General features: G+C 41.0%; 1 protein-coding gene across 6 annotated transcripts in view; it reads right to left on the bottom strand.

Moving 5' to 3' along the window:
- Positions 1-11,231, bottom strand: part of LOC131473684 (signal-induced proliferation-associated 1-like protein 2) — an 80,704-nt gene extending 69,473 nt beyond the window's left edge. For 5 of the 6 annotated variants that reach the window (XM_058651122.1, XM_058651124.1, XM_058651125.1 and 2 more), the window contains exon 1: positions 11,035-11,230. The gene's annotated coding sequence lies outside the window, so the exon portion shown is untranslated. Of the gene's footprint in view, positions 1-11,034 lie in introns of all 6 variants that reach the window. The other variant, XM_058651128.1, reaches the window with a different exon arrangement.
- Positions 11,232-12,831: the final 1,600 nt, after the last annotated feature.

The following is a 12,831-nucleotide window of genomic DNA, read 5'->3' as shown; positions in this document are numbered from 1 at the left end:
CAATGCAGTCAACTGTCATGGGTGGAGCCAGTCTAGCACCACCCTGACCATAATGTACCCCAAGAGTGCCAAACATGGCCAGACATACTGCATTTATGATCCATAAAGGTGTTGAGAAGAGGAAGAGACGGATGATCGTTTTAGCCTTCACGTCTCCTCTCTATCCTTGTTCATACCTCACTACACCCTGATCTTACCAACCCCCTTCCTGAATGCTTAATAGAGAAAAGTGTCCATGGAGATGAGTGCGGACAAATTCATTCCCTCCACCAAGAGCCAAGTGCACTAATCGGACCTGACGTGATGGCCCCCAGTGCTCAAGAGACCTTTGACCTTCAGAACTGATCGAGGCCAACGATCTGATGAGGTGCTCTTATGGCAGGGGGAGGGGAGAGTGCATAGACGAGGGGGGGTGGATAAAAAACATGTAGCTGTACAGCACATTACAGCATTTCCTCCAGAGAGATTTGGTGAATACATATGGAAGCCCTTTGGCATTAATATTGATGCAATTCTGAATGACATGAAAAGAGTTGGATTCTTTAATGTGCTGCCACCACGCTCAAGCATATATCAAGCACATGATGAAAGAAAGTGCGCAGGAAGGTGTCTGTCCATAATCATAGAACTGGCCAGACTTTACCCCGTCATCCCAAATATGCTCAGATTTCTAACCTCAATTCCTTATCTCTAAACTGCAGCAGGCTCCAAAGAATGTCACCAAGAAGGCAGTATTTATAGAGAACACCAGGCACTGGAAGCTGTACAACATGTATTTGGGTTCACCAACCTGGCCGGATCAAACAGAAAGTCTCTCATTTAGGTGGACTGAATTCTCAGCATGAGTATAGCCCCCAATGCCCAGCAATAGTACATCAATAACAACTACACCGTATGTTTACATGCACAGTTTAATCAAACTCAGGCCATAGTCTGACTAAAACAGGAAATCGGACAGCTTGCCGAGCCCGAAATTTTGGTGCATGAGCAGAACACCAAGTACAAATCCAGTCCAACTAAGCATATAAATGCAGGGGTAATCTGACTATGAATCGCATTATCCAGGTTCGTTAGTCCGATTAAGACTAGCTCGATTTTAGTTGGACTAACCAAATTATGTTCTTAGTCCGACTAAAATCAGTCTTTTAACATGCATGTTAACTCACTGACTATCTTCCAGTATGATTGCCCTGGAGCAAAATTCCATCAAGTAGAGGCTCAAGGTTAAGGGTGTGTAATCTTAAACCTTCCATTGTCTATTAGAGCAGTGCATTTGAAAGAATCTGGAAATACAATGCATATCCTCATACAGGGCTAAAGACAGGACATATTGCAAAATATTGGGATACTAAAAGCAAGGTGATATGCTGCAATTTCCCCCCACAAACACTATTGGAGTATTTTAAGAAAAGCTACAGTACTAAAAATAACACTGTTATATAAATATCCAGGGCTTTTAGTCTAGTGAGAGGAGCGGAAAGAGAGGGAGAGACAAATGACCAAAAGCCTGCTGTCAATTGTGTATTCAAAGGCTTAAATACAACAGAATAATTCTGCCATAAAATAATGCAATACTTTAGTGTATCAATATTTCCCTACACCCCTGTTTTCTATAATAAGAAAATGTTCACAGGTCCATAACATTATGCACTCTAAACCCAAGTGTGGTCCCACAGGAAATTGTGCTGCAGCAATCCATGAAGTCAACAAACAGCAGCACAGATGAAACCAGGTTTGTTTGAGCAACGTCTGGGGGAATGTAAGACAGTCCCCAGATCCTCAGACTTAGATGACCTTTCAGTGAAAATTAAACAAAATGACAGGAAACAATTAACTGACACTCATTTCTCTCTTTACCCTCCCCAAGAAAATGTCAAATGTCACTCCCTGAGAGAATGGATCATGGTGTGTGACCTAATGAGAGCAAGTGTGTATACAGGCGTTTAAATCACCTGATAATTACTTGCTTTCTGCACTAACCTTGCTTAGAGTCGTTTTAATGAAAAACTGCTTCTTTAATCGAGGACGGAAAGTCAGAGAAATCTGGTTAGCATGATTTTCCTGAAAAAAAAAAGCTTAGCCATAAAAATATCACTGTGGGAAAGATAACACATTTGCAACTTTTACTGTGTAAAGTCAGTTAATCAACAAGTTGGAGGCTTGACCTCTGTCCTTTGGTGTTTGTGTTCCCCACCTAAACAGAGATTGCCTTGAGACAGATGAGAACTGTGTAATTATACAGCTGCTCCTGTGGTCAGATATACAGCACCTGGCTATGTATCCAGCAGTAATGTGTTCATTGTGTTTTGGTCAGAGCCAATGCAGCCCAGAGCTGCTCTGTATGTGGCCCAACAGTCCTGTTTACATTTCAGAGAGGTTCCACGGGCTTCCAGTAAACATAGCCTGGGGAAAGTAAGCAATGAATGAATACACAGTGAAACCGTTAGGCATTGTATGAATTACTTAAACGGGCCTCTTGTTAGGGTCTTCAAATAGTGTCCGAGACACTGTTTACTTGAATGTGTTATGCAATATCCTTTCTTTTGCTTCTTCTTCTTTTAAGGCAGTAAACCCATATAAAGGCTAGCAATCAGTGTCAAATGTTTTGCCCCTCTAGCTCTGGATGCCACAGAGTCCCACCCCTGTGGCTAAACTCCAAACGTCCACAGCAGCTTTCAATACACTTCAACGGAGAGGAGGAGGGGAGCAGTTGATCTCCCCCACATTGGCAGCCACTGTGATTATAGAAGCAACTGAAAAGAAAAAAAAAATCAGGCCACTGTCACTCTGGATCATTATTCTACGTCAACAGCCTTTACAAATTGCATTAAAAGGAAGGACAGTCAAAATGATGCAGCAAAGAAAGAAGGGGGGAGAGACGGAATAAAACTCCTCTAGCTTTGAATAAGCTCTGCTTGGCTGAACTGGGTCTCTTTAAACACATTATATACTGCTGCTGCTGCAGCAGCACCATGTACAAGGAGAGGCCAGGCTGAGTGCAAGGCCTGCACAGTTCAGCCTCTCTCCGTTTTAGGTTGTCCTTCCACTCTGTGCAAAAGTGATTCCCACACACACCAATAACTCCAGTATCTCAGGCTTGGCTAAAATAGCCACGGAACAGCAAGTTACAAGAATAGGCTAAAGGCAACATTGTGTACATGTATTTTTGTGCTTCAGTAAGTAGATAACAAGGTTACAAAGCAATGCCCTGGTTTAATGGCGTGCATGATTCAAATGTGTAAAATTAACTGAACTATAAAAAGGAAAAATATGTATATATCAAGGATACTTAAGCGTTATAGCATTTCAACTTGTATACTGACCGAAAAGGAATCCACAAAAGAATGAAAGAATTGAAAGAATGTTACAGTGTCTCAGACTGGTTCTACCCAACACTTCAAAAGATTTTTCCGGACTGCAACACAATCAAAACAACTGCAGAGCACCGCTATAAAAAAAACAAAAACAACATTTAAACTGAAAATGATCACAGTTTTGGGATTCTTGGTATAAACCTCAAATATTCAATAAACTAAACTCATTATAATGTGGACCAGAGGAAACATAACAATATCCTTCTCCTCCCAATATGTTAAGTCGGAGCTTTTAAAACAACACAATGACAGACGAGAGACCATGACAGGACTTTGTAATTTGTCTCATGTCAAGTGAGCTGGCAACATGAAAAGAACGAACAAAACAGACAGTTTCTCACAACTGATAAAGGGCTGATTAGGAGAAATTTCCTTCCTGTAAAAGGGCCGATACCCAGAAAACATGTACATTCCTTTTCAGAGCTGCACTCAAAGCAGGAGAGGACAAATCAAAAACACCAAACAGCCACTAACAGCCTGAACAAATATCCCTTACATTTTTTTTTAGCTATTTTGTATTCCTACATACAATGTAATACTTACAAATGTGTTTTACATTATACATTATAATATCTACTGGAGCAACCCCACTGTTCATGTGGGTTGAACTGAATTTCAACAGACCCATATGCTCAACAACAGTGTAGAAGCACTGCGGTGCACTGGTGAGGTTAAGTGAAGGATACTTGTAATAGCAATGCCTCAATGACTCTGTCATTTACACACACACACACGCACACACACATGCACAAGCGATAAAGCTGCGCACTTTATGGCACATCTGTCACAGCTCTGCTCCATTTGACTTGATAATTACAATCAACCTCTATCAGAAACAAGTCAGCGCAGTTATACGCTTTAAAAACAACTCATCCGATGGCTATTTGCTCCTTGGCTCACCCCGGGCCGATTAGACAGTCAAGGGCACAAATGTTTGCATGAGGTGAGTTTGAACAGTACTGGTCTGGATTCTATAATAACACCTTTAGTTTACTATGGCTTTGGAGGAGTCCGATATGGCTATTATTGCATACATACATACATATAATGAGACAGACAGACAGATAGTATCAATAGAGAAATTGGAGAAATTGCCATGACAGACGGTCCAGGTTTCTCTCTGTCAGACAGAGCAGATGTGTTGAACATTTTAATTGCATGTGGCAAGAATTGTTTTCTGTACCGGTCCTTGTGACAGCAGTGCTGTCAGAGCCTTTTTGAAAAGGTGCTCCACTGTCTGTCCAGTATGCGGTGGAGAGGATGATCCGACTTATCCATGATTGACAACAGTTTGTTCAGTGTCCTCCTCTCCACCACAGCTTCAAATGTTTCTTGCTTGCAGCCGATGATGGCACCCGTTTTCCTAATCAGCTTATTCACTGTGTTGGTATCGCAAAGAACAGAGTGCTGGCAACAACAGGCTTATAGATCATTTCCAGCATCTGCACACACTGAAGGATGTCAGCTTCCTCAGTAAATAGAGTCGGCTCAACCCCTTCTTGTATACAGCCATGCAGTTCAGTCTGCTGAAGATATTGACTCCCAGGTATCTGTAGTTCTCCACCATCTCCACATCTTCATTCAGGATGCACAGAGGCTGCAGCGCTTCCTCCTGAAGTCAATGACTGGACAATCTCTCTGGTCCAGACCATGCCACAAAATCACAAAATCATCAACTAGTGTCCTGTACTCCTCCTCCTGTCCCTCCCTCATACACCCAACAACTGCAGAGTCATTACAGAAAATCTGCAGGTGGCACAACTCAGAGTTATACTGAAATTCAGCAGTGTATCAGGTTAACAGGAATGGAGATAGCACCAGTACCAGTACCACCCACCACCGCGTCAGTCAGGTAGTCAGTGATTCACGACATGGTGGACGCATGGACAATCATCACCTGCAGCTTCTCACTCAGTAGCAGAGCCTGAATGGTGTGAAAGTGATTCTCACAGTGCAGCCAGCACCATCCACAACCCCCCACACTGTCATGATTTACGACATATTTATTATCATTTTTATGGACAAGTGATTGAAGTTAATGGTCTCAGTTTCTAGTTTTAGGTCTTCTTAGAACATAATGTCAATTTTGTAAATTATGTTCACATTCAGAGGAAAACTGACAATAAAACAGGGTAAACATGAGTGGAAGTTGGTATTGTACAGTTGGTTCCTGGTTCCTATGACGTCTGTGAATTTCCTATTTCCTATAACGGACGTGGCTCTGGCAACTATACGAATCTGGAGGCTTCAAATTGGAGCCAAGTATGCTATCTCTTGCTTGTCATAAGTGCAATTCAATGAATGAAAAGAGATACAGAAAGAGAGAGAGTCTTCAAATCCCACAATGGAATGCAATATAGACTCTGTATCTGGCTGTATACAGACAAGCCCTTTATTTTTCGCTACAGTAGGAAGGAGGTATGCACACCAGCATTAAACCAAATCCCTTCTTATCTCCCATTGGAGGTTGACAACCACAGAGGTCAGTAGTCTCGATTGTCTGGGGCTGCTGAGGGGAACGCAGGCTGAGTTAACCCCGCGGGTCATGACTGGTCCGTGGTCTCAGTGGCCGCCCAGTTAATGATTGGCCAGCATTCATTCTCTCCATTATGGCCCAGTGACAGACATGTAGACAAAACATGTAGGGAGAGTCAGCAACTTTCAATGGCCTTTTCACCAACATTCCTGATATGGACACTAATGAGTCCCAAAGGGAATAGGAGGTACAGACATAATTCATCTTGGCAAGACACATTTTCCTACATGCTTGACTAGTGCAGATCCATAATGCATGAAAATGATGTTTTCCAGAGTGACATTAAATTATTGACTCAGTGAAACAAAGAATGATCCTACCATGCTTACAGCTCTGACAGGGGTATTTGTCGCGCAGTCCACTGGGCAGAATTTGTTGTGAAAGGATATGAAAGGCTTAAATAAAGCCATTGTGTGAGGACAAATAGATTCAGTACAAAGCCTTTCATTTTGACGCGCTGCTCTATAATCAACAAGAATGTTGATTTTCCACAATGTTTAGTAATTATGATGATCATAATCTTCCTTTAAAAACACAGTTGACCTGTTTCACCGTTACATTTGATCAGATATGCAGAGTTGATGGTTTTCTTTCGGATGAAAATACAGTATATCCCATATTAACATCAGTGTTGACTGTCAGAGCTTCATCTCTAATCCACAGCCATACAGTAAAGATTATATGTAGCTCCATCTGTCAGTCGCATGAAACTTTATGTGGGGTTTCCAAAGGTCAGTGTTAAACACGAAAAGACTGGGTTGATCCACTTGCAACAACAATATCTATAATATCTAACGTGTAAAGGTACTGCAATATGTCATAGCTTATTCATTGTCTCCAGTGCAGCCAAAGCACTATGAAGCAGATCTAACATGAATAAAGGGAAGCATATATCATCCATGGCTCTGGCTGAAGTTATCAGATGACTTGTCTTTTCCATTAAACATACAGCAACGAACGAACAAGCAGTGATGGCAAAGTCGGTCATCAGAGGTCTCAAACCTTTAACCTCCCCACTGCCACCACGCCTCACCTCTTCCTCGGCCCTTCAGAAAGTTGGGTGTGTGTCAGCGGAGGTTGACAGTGTCATCACCAGCAACAGCGCAGTCGACATTTGACTTGTCATAATACCATCTGCTCCATCCTGCAGCTTCCTCTCATGCCATGGCACTGCTTGTGGCCAGTATGACGGCCAAGCAGCTGCCTGAGTGGCATGAGGGTGGTAAATTAAAGCGCAGAGAGCGTATATGTAAAAGGCAAAGGGAGAAAGGGAGGGGAGGGGGCCTGGTGAGGCAGCTATTTTAGCTGATTTTATTTCTGAATAAGATAAATATTTGAAAAAGTTAAAAACTGCAGCTTTCCTCCTAAAATGTACACAACGGAGACATTTCTTTTTCAAGGGCCTTTAAACGATGTGATCAAAAACATTCTGTGTCAAATCAACTGCATCTACTCAAAGGTTTAACCGAGGGAAGGTCACATTAACCCATGATACATCTATTAGACACAGCTAAATAAACATGCTCGTGGCACATGAGGCCATGGTCCACACATACCCTTGAGAAACACTCCACAGGCTGTAACGTCTCATATCGAACAACAAACGAAAGCACAGAGCCGTGGCGGACTAGAGGGATCTTCCTGTTGTTCTTTAAGATTCGCACTGACCCGGAGATGAATTTTGAAAAACGTCTGCTGCTGAACTGTCTAACATGCGGTCTTGATGCCATTACACTGATTACACATGAGAGGCTGTAAACTGAGCACTTAAGACAAAAATTATGAAAGACCCGATAAGAGCCAAACATGCTGACCTTGACGCAGTGAGAGAGCAAGATCCTTTAATAAACCGTGCTTCAACATTCCTCAGATAAACATGTGAAAGGTTTATGGATACTTTTTTATTCCAAACTAATGCGAACCATTGCTGGCACTGATGTAGCAAATAATTCAGGAGCATTTATGGGATTGTCCACGTTATACATGATCCAAGTGATTACTTGGATCGCACGAGAGAGTTATTTCCATTCTTTGTCTGTACACTGACAAATAATATGTTTCTTTGTGTGTAGACAGACAAAGAAGCATATTATGCACATTGCTCAGTAAACCACACACATCCCTGACAAACAGAACCTTATTGGAACAGGGCACCGATTCATTAAAAAAAACATTGATCTAATGACGACATCTGTGCTTTCCCTGACAGTGATGAGTAGGCTTAAGTCCTTCCATAAATCTAGACTGCAAACAAAACAAAGGCTGACAAAAAAGACCAGAGAAAGTCTGGCTCTCACAACAGAAGCGGGCAGCATGTGATCCCTGTCTGCTGGTTGGTTGGTTTTGAAGCAACAGGATTTGGTTGGAGAAGTCTATTGTGAATCCTGGCCGGCCAGCACAGCCGGCCGGTCAGCTGGCACAGACCAGACCAGGTTTCCTGATCCCCATCACATGCATGGCATGTGGAATCTGTTGGTAAGGGGTGCCACATGGTTTGGCATGCTTCCATGGTACAATAAGAGAAATGCATACCACTTTACAAATGTGGTCTAAGCCTTTAGTCATTTTTTTCTTCAGATGTTTTACAAATCTGTATAATCAGCATTCACTCCCAGGTCAAAGGACTCTGCACTGCACACAGGTTTTTAAACGGCTTCGACTCTAATCGATATCAGTGAGAATGTACAACCCGGATGAACATGCAATTTTTCTCTTCATCTACTCTGTTCTTGCCAGAAAAGCACCATTTCCAGTGCAACACAACAATTCACAATATTCCAGCCATTAGCCTTACTGGTTGTAGCTATCCTTACTTTTTAAAACTTCATCAAACACATAATTTCAATGATTGGGACACCCACTGGCAATTGGAATGGTGTTTTAGCAGCTTCAGTCAGATTTAAAAAACCTTGGTACAATAATTTTGCTCAAAAGAAAGATGCTTCAGAGACTGTTGGGTGCAGTATCATCCATAACTGTTGGACAATTTCTAAAACAAAGCCCCATACATGTGTGGTAATATCTTCATAATTAATTTCTGTGTCACAGACAACACATCAACGGCTGTAACTCTAGTGGGGCGTCTCCAAGCCCACAAGGCCAGGAGACATCCTTAACAGCTCTGCAAAGATAACAACTGGATATGGCCTGCGGGCATGTCACAGGACGCCGTTTCTCTGCCAGACCTGACAGGTGCCTTATTGTTCAGCTGAGCATACATTGTGCACATAACTTTATTTTGAAAGACATATCTATCCGGCTCAATTACCCCATTGTCATTTACTCATTCAGAAATCGCTTTTAGAAACAGATGAGAAGGCATTTCGTCTACGAGGCCCTCTCTGAACTCGATCGATTGCACAATGCTACATATGTCTATTCAAGACATAAGTGCAACGTTTTTCCTTGCATTGTTATTATTGCGGTTGCTGAGTAGGCCTACCTCTAGCAGTAGGACACCTTAACAGTCTCATTTTCTTCCACATAAGGAGAGAGCCTGTATATAATCCATCTTTCAGCTATGTGGAAAACGCCTGTTATTCCATTTCTAACATAATCTTCCAACAGAAAAATCTCTATGCCGGCAAACAAGTGAACCACTTCAAATGAACGGTAATATAGGTTAAGTATTGTGTGCAAATATGCATAATGTGGAAAGAGGTTAATTAATAGAAGCAGCTGCACGATGATAAGGACAATGATCAGATTAATTGGGTTGTTTTTTTTGTGTGTGCTTGCACAATAAAAGCATATTCTTCACATATCACTTCACATGTCTTTATACTCATTCAGGAGAGTGGTCAGTTAATGGAATGCCTCCCTGAATGCTGGACTTCAGCCAAAGAGTGCATTAAAGGAAAATAAATTAAATGTTATACTAGGTCATGGATGTTCTGAATCCAATTCAAAACACCCTGGCTGTACCTACTTATGTGAGCACAGCCCCACTGAAAAACTAATCTTTCCCAGACATAAAAGGCTGTGAAATATAATGGTCTTATTGATTTTAATGCTCCAGCTGATTTGTTCAGACAGGAGCTGTGAAGCCAAAAGGATATAAATCCAGACCACTGGAAATTAAGCAATGGAAACTTAGATGTACACCCCAGAGAACCTGGATGTTGTGTCTGCAGCAGAGGACTGGGCCTCTCTGTGTCCTTTTATTGGGGCTTTAGTTATTGTGAAGGATAAACTTCCTGCAGGAAGACAGCAGAGGACATGGTACTGAAGGACAAACAACATTTTGGCTTGTTTACCCTTTCACTGGAGTAAACAATGCACTGTCTACTGAATGCAAGCGCAGAGAATAACAATAATAATAATAAGAAGAAAGCACACGCTGTGTACAAGCAGCTTATGATGGATATTATTTATGGAGCATCAAAACAACTCTGATGTGAGAGGAACTTGTCCTTTGTCTGGACACAATCTCCCGCTGCACCAGGCAAAGTTCACCCAAACAAGCAGCACAGCGGAGTGGAGTGTAGGCTCTGCTGTGACTGCTGCTTTTATTAAAATCCCCACACTCTGGGCTTCACAGTCAGGACAATGCAACAAGCATATGAAGGCTCTGCCACCCGCAACCGGCTGGACAACGATGCTTTTATCGCCCCCCACTGTTTTCATGGAGGCACTCCACCAAACCATTTCATTCAAAAATATTCCTAAGCAAACCCAGTCCATCTGGCCCCCCGAGCCCAAATCACACACTATCAACACCACCAATAACATGACGCACTGACAATATCATTATCTTTTGTATAAAAAAATACATGTAACATATGCAATAGGTTAATTAAACGTGAAACTTAACACTTGACACAAAATCGTCCCGTTTTCCTGCTGCTTCGTAGATAAATGAACAACTGGAGTAAAACACAAGTCAACAACACAACACAGCTCACACACTGTATATGAATAGACACAAATATGAGGCTATACATAGACGGCTTGCTCTGCCGTTTCTCCGTCTGCGTACAAAGTAACTTTATCCTTTGTGTTCACGGTTACCTTCCGTGTGTGCCGTTACGTACACGGCTCCTCACTTTGTTTTTTAAGCTACAGTCCTACTTTTCGCTCCGTGGTTCGGTTCACAAGAGACGGACACGGACACTCGACTCTTACCTCACAGTGTGACCGGGAGTCCTGCGAGCTGCGAGCTTGTTCGTGAGTGAGTTATCCTTAAAAGAGTGGAACAAATAAAACCAGGCGTATCTGCAGTGGTCGCTCTCTCTCATCTCACTCTCTCGGTCTCAGCCTCCAGACTGAAGTGGCTCAGACCACAGCGAAATCCATCCAACGGCAGCGGCAGCGGCGGCGGCAGCAGCACCTATCCGCTCCTATGATGACAGCACGCAGGACAGAGGCTCCGCCCACCCGACGCTGCTCCAAACTCTCATGTTATTTCTTTTTTTGTAGTTTGTACCGCGTGTTTTTGAGGGCAGTTTCCCACCATGATATGGATAATATAATACATATAATGCATATCATTTACATATTAGTCTTTATACATTATGTCTCTGCACTCATTATCTCCGTTATGTGTTTGATACTGTAATAAATAATGAATATTAGTGAATTTTCTCCATAAATAGAGTGTGTATGTATGTATATGTGGTTAACAAAGTGTGCTTAACCACTGCCCAATGTAAGGTTTATGCCACGTCTGCCCTGAATTATAAGCATTGGTAATTATTAAAATCATTTTTGTATGTTTCTGTAATGGTTCATACTCCAGCACATAGAAACTCTTTAACCGATATTATATTTTTAATGCTAAATTATAATTATTGTTTTCAAATGTACTGTTTTACCAAAAAAACTGAAAACATAGTAAAGCACATAGGCTACTTATTTATATGAATAAGATGTGAATTTGTAGTGATTTACTTGAATTATAATGACACAAAATAGTTTTAGTGGTTGAATATAATGCTTCTCAGAGAAGCCCAGTGTGCTGGATCAAATGTGGGTATAAAAAGCTGAATTCAGTTATTTGCCAAACAAATAACATTTTTAGTTTTTGAAAGATTTCTAAAATCTTTATGTTTTCAACAGCAACAAATGAAGAAAGGATTCATAAAAATGATTGATGCTGATAAAGTATTTGATCAAATAATAATTACATTTAATTTTTAAAAGTCATGGAATACATGTACTGTATATTTATGTTTTGGTTAAAAACAAATAAGTATTTCTTTTTATTGCATTACCTCTATGTTTGTTTCAGAGATCTTTTTTGTCAGAATCAGAATCAGAATCAGAAGAGCTTTATTGCCAAGTACGATTTGCACATACAAGGAATTTGTTCTGGTGTCATTGTCCTCAAAAAGATGGTCCACGTTCCTAATTGTATGATTTAATTCAATTGTATTCAAAACCTCATGTGCTTCACCTCTGTTGACTCAAAAAAACAAATCACTGTTGTTGAAAGTCTGTTGCAATTAATTTCATCATTATTTTAGTCCCCAAGCCCAGTAGGTCCTGCAGAGGCACCATCTGGTGAACTCAAGAAAAAGTTGCCCCCAAACTTGACTTTTCTAAAATTATCATTGTCATATCTATGTGCTTGAAATTTGTAATGCATTTTCATAGACACACAAGAATATTCTCTCTGTAGTTTGATCTTGAAATAATTTACTGAGCACACATTTTGGAGTAAAAAAAAAGATATTTAACTTAACTGTAACTGTGAGCTGTTTTGGCCAGGTCTCATTTGTAAAAAAAACCAACACATTTCAAGGGATAAAGTAAAAGTAAAATAAAAGTAACTTTGAATCAAAACTGTAAAATACACTGTGCAATACCCTCTGTGTCTCCATATATGATGATAATAATAATATAAAGCATGATTATATACTGTTTAAATTGTACATGTTTAGGGCAGTTTTCCAGCATGCAAGTTTTATTTTCAGTCAGTTC

Source organism: Solea solea, chromosome 15, assembly GCF_958295425.1.
Source record: "Solea solea chromosome 15, fSolSol10.1, whole genome shotgun sequence".
Lineage (NCBI taxonomy): Eukaryota > Metazoa > Chordata > Actinopteri > Pleuronectiformes > Soleidae > Solea > Solea solea.
This window is presented reverse-complemented; position numbering and strand designations above follow the sequence as displayed.